We start from the raw sequence: 4,488 nt of genomic DNA, 5'->3' as shown, positions 1-4,488 counted from the left end.
CATCTGAGACATTTATGACACCAAACCACAGAGACTATAAGAAGGGAAAAGGTGAAGGAGAAATCTTCACTGGTCCAAAAGGAATAAGAAATTTAGTTTTTGCTCATTTTGCATTATCAACACAGGACCATCATGGGGGTTTATTGGGAAGGCATTTTAAGAAAATGGAATATATTGCATTGGTGAGAAAAAGACCAGGAAAATTGTGCCATGGGATTTTTTTCCCCATCATGACACTGTGCTTGCTCATTCGTTGACGGTAGCAAGGATTGTCCTATTAAAATTTTATTGGGAAACCTTACCCTATCTACCCTATAACCCTGATCTTGATCCTTCAGACTTCCTTTTGCTTCCCAAACTCAAAGAATGTTTCAAAGGAATTCATTGAGGATTTGTGTCCATTGAGGATACCAAAACTACCATTTGATGTTGCAGAATTGAAGAGTGCAGAATTCTTTGGGGGAAAGTTTTGAGATTTGGAAACTGCTTTCAGAAGTGTATAGACCTAGGTGGAGGATATGGTGAAAACCTGGTGTGGTGCTGTAGGATGAGCACTGGACTGCGAACCACAAGGCCAGCAGTTCAAACCTACCAGCTGCTCCTTGGAAACCCTATCCAGGGTCTCTAGGGGTAGGAATCAACTCGATGGCATTTACCAACAGCAGCAACAATAGCTTAATATTGTGATATTTCGTTTAATACAGGTTTCTTTGATTTTTTAGCAATACTTCTTGACTTAGCCTTATATTTAAATATTAATGTAACCTGGGTGGCACTGTAGGATAAGCACAGTACTGTTAACCATAAGATGGGCCATTCAAACTCACCAACTACTCCACAAAAGAAGGATGAAGCTTTCTGCTTCCATAAAGATTTCCAGCCTTGAAAATCCAATACAGAGTCACTATGAGTTGAAACAATTCAATGACACCTAACAATGATAACATACAAATGTAGGGGTTTTTGATCATTTGGTTATATAGAATTAGGATTATATGGATATGTTGTTGTTGTTGTTATGTGCCATTGAGTTGGTTCCAATCCATAACAGCCCTGTATAGAGTTTCCAAGGAGTGGCTGGTGAGCTTGAACCACCAACCTTGCAGTTCAAACTGACTTTACAGTCCAGCACATTAACCTACAGTGCCACACTAGGACTCCATATGGTTATAGTATGATTTATTATGAATTTAGACTTTGAACTGGGAAATTTATCCTCAGGACATCTATTATGGAGTAACCTCTGGAACCTTTAATTTCATTTGTGAAAATAATTTTCAAGCTATGGCTAATGAATGCTTAAACTGTTCATTCAAAAGGGAAGGGCTCTGATGGGAGGGACAGGAGGCGAGCAAGACGGCGCAGACTCAGGGCACCAGGAGGAAAGTCTGTTACTACTACGACGGGGATGTTGGAAATTACTACTATGGGTAAGGTCACCCAATGAAGCCCCACTGAATCCGCATGACTCACAATTTGCTGCTCAACTATGGTCTCTATCGAAAGATGGAAATCTATCTCCCTCACAAAGCCAGTGCTGAGGAGATGACCAAGTACCACAGCTATGACTACATTAAATCCTTGCTCTCCATCTGCCCAGACAACATGTCTGAGTAAAGCAAGCAGATGCAGAGATTCCACATTGGTGAAGACTGCCCAGTATTTGAGTTCTGCCAGTTATCTACTGGTGGCTCTGTGGCAAGCGCTGTGGAACTTAATAAGCAGCAGACGGACATCACTGTGAATTGGGCTGGTGACCTGCACCATGCAAAGAAGTCCGAGGCATCTGGCTTCTGTTACATCAATGATATCGTCTTGGCCATCCTGGAACTGCTAACTTATCACCAGAGGGTGCTGTATGTTGACATTGATGTTCACCATGGTGATGGTGTGGAAGAGGCCTTCTATACCACAGATGGGTCATGACTATGTCCTTTTACAAGTATGGAGAGTACTTCCCAGGAACAGGGGACTTACGGAATATTGATGTTGGCAAAGGTAAGTATTATGCTATTAACTACCCACTCGGAGATGGGATTGATGATGACTCCTATGAGGTCATTTTCAGGCAGGTCATATCCAAAGTAATGGAGATGTTCCAGACTAGTGCAGTCGTTTTACAGTGTGGCTCTGACTCCCTGTCTGGGGATCGATTAGGTTGTTTAAATTTGACCATCAAAGGGCATGCCAAGTGTGTGGAATTTGTGAGAAACTTTAACCTGCCGATGTTGATGCTTGGAGGTGGTTACACCTATTCGTAATATTACTCAGTGCTGGATATATGAATCAGCTGTGGCCCTAACAAGCTTCCGTACAGTGACTACTTTGAATTCTTTGGACCAGATTTCAAGTTTCACATCAGTCCTTTCAATATGACCAACCAGAACATTAATGAGTACTTGGAGCAGCTCAAACAGAGACTGTTTGAGAACCTGAGGATGGTGCCCCATGCATCTGGGCTCCAAATGCAGGCGATTCCTGAGGATGCCATTCCAGAGGAAAGTGGTGATGAAGATGAAGAGGACCCTGACAAACGCATATCAATCTGTTCCTCTGACAAACGAATTGCCTGTGAAGAAGAGTTCTCCAACTCTGAAGAGGAGGGAGAGGGTGGCTGCAAGAACTCTCCCAACTTCAAAAAAGCCAAGGGAGTCAAAATTGAGGATGAAAAACAGAAGGACTAAGAAGTCACAGAAGAAGAGACAACCAACAGCCAACATCATTTTCAATGGAGAAAAACTGAAATCATTCCCTTTGCAAACAGGAACCAGACAAGGATGTCCTTTATCACCATTCCTATTCACTATTGTGTTGGAAGCATTAGTCATAACTGTAAGGCAAGAAAAGGAAATTAAAAGCATCCAGACTGGCAAAGAAGAACTAAAACTCTCTTATTTTCAGATGATATGATCCTATACATAGAAAATCCCAAAACCCCAGAAAAAAAAATATTGGAACCCATTGGAAAGTGAGTAGGTAGGGTACAAGATCAACATTCAAAAATCAGTTGGATTCTTTATACTAATAAAAACAGCTCTTAAAAGGAAATTAGGAAAACAATGCCATTTATAAGAACCACCCAAAGAATGAAATATTTAGGAATAAATCTTAACAGAGAAACAAAACACCTATACAAATAAAACTACAAAACACTGCTACAAGGAACCAAAAGAAATATACAAATATGGAAGAATATATCATGCTCATGGATAGGAAGACTCAACATTATGAATATGCCAACATTACCCAAAGCAGTTTACAGATATAATGCAATCCCAATACAGATTCAAACAATATTCTTTAAAGAGATGGAAAATATGATCATGAGCTTTATATGGAAGGGAAAGAGGTCTTGGATAAGCAAAACAATGCTTAAGAAGGAAAAAAAGGGTGGAGGTCTCTAAATCTCTGATTTCAAAATTCATTACATGGCCAAAGTGGTCAAAACAGCCTGGTACTGGTATAATGAAATATATATAGATCAATGGAACAGAATTGAGAACCCAGAAGTAAATTCATCCACATACAGTCCACCGATCTTTGACAAAGGACCAAAATACATTAAATGGGGAAGAGATAGCCTTTTCAACAAATGGTGCTGGCAAAACTGGAAATTGATTTGCAAAAGAATGAAACAGGACCCATATTACTTAGCATATATAAAAATTAACTCAACATGGATTAAAGACCTAAATGTAAACCCCAGAACTATAAAGATCATCAATGAAAAAATAGGGACAAACTTAAGGGTTCTAATACTGGGCATACATAGATTATCAAACATTGCAAAAAATGCACAAATAATATAAGACAAAATAGATGAATGGGACATACTAAGTATTAGAAACTTATGTGCATCAAAAGATTTCACCGTAAGAGTAAAAAGGGAGCCCACAGACTGGAAAAAAAAATTTTGCAACTACATATCAGACAGAGACTAATCTCTAAAATTTATAAGAAACTATTAATTTTTTACAAGAAAAAGACAAATAGCCTAATTAGAAAATGGGCACAGAACAGGAACAGACACGTCACCAAGGAAGACATTCAGGCAGACAGCAAATATATGACAAAATGTTCACCAACATTAGCCATTGTTGTTGTTAAGTGCCGTTGGATTGTTCCAACTCATTGTTATTGTTGTTGTTGTTAGGTGCCATTGAGTCGGTACTGACTCATAGGAACCCTATACACAACAGAACGAAACACTGGCCAGTCCTGGGCCAACCTCACAATTGTTGCCATGCGTGAGCCCATTGATGCTGTCACTTTGCCAATCCATCTCGCTGAGGTCTTCTTCTTTTTCTCTGACGCTCCACCTTACCAAACATGGTATCCTTCTCCAGAGACTGGTTCCTCTTGGCAATATATCCAAAGTATGAGAGATGAAGTTTGGCCATTATGGTCTCCAAGGAGCACTCTGGCTGCACTTCTTCCAGCACAGATCTGTTGGTTCTTTTGGCATCCCATGGCACTTTCAATATTCTC

The 4,488-nt window shown here is 39.9% G+C and overlaps 1 pseudogene; it reads left to right on the top strand.

Annotated features, from left to right (window-relative positions):
- Nucleotides 1-1,365: 1,365 nt before the first annotated feature.
- Nucleotides 1,366-2,886, top strand: LOC102813429 (annotated as a pseudogene).
- The last annotated feature ends 1,602 nt before the right edge of the window (nt 2,887-4,488 follow it).

Source organism: Chrysochloris asiatica, unplaced genomic scaffold, assembly GCF_000296735.1.
Source record: "Chrysochloris asiatica unplaced genomic scaffold, ChrAsi1.0 scaffold00060, whole genome shotgun sequence".
Taxonomy (NCBI): Eukaryota; Metazoa; Chordata; class Mammalia; order Afrosoricida; family Chrysochloridae; genus Chrysochloris; species Chrysochloris asiatica.
This window is presented reverse-complemented; position numbering and strand designations above follow the sequence as displayed.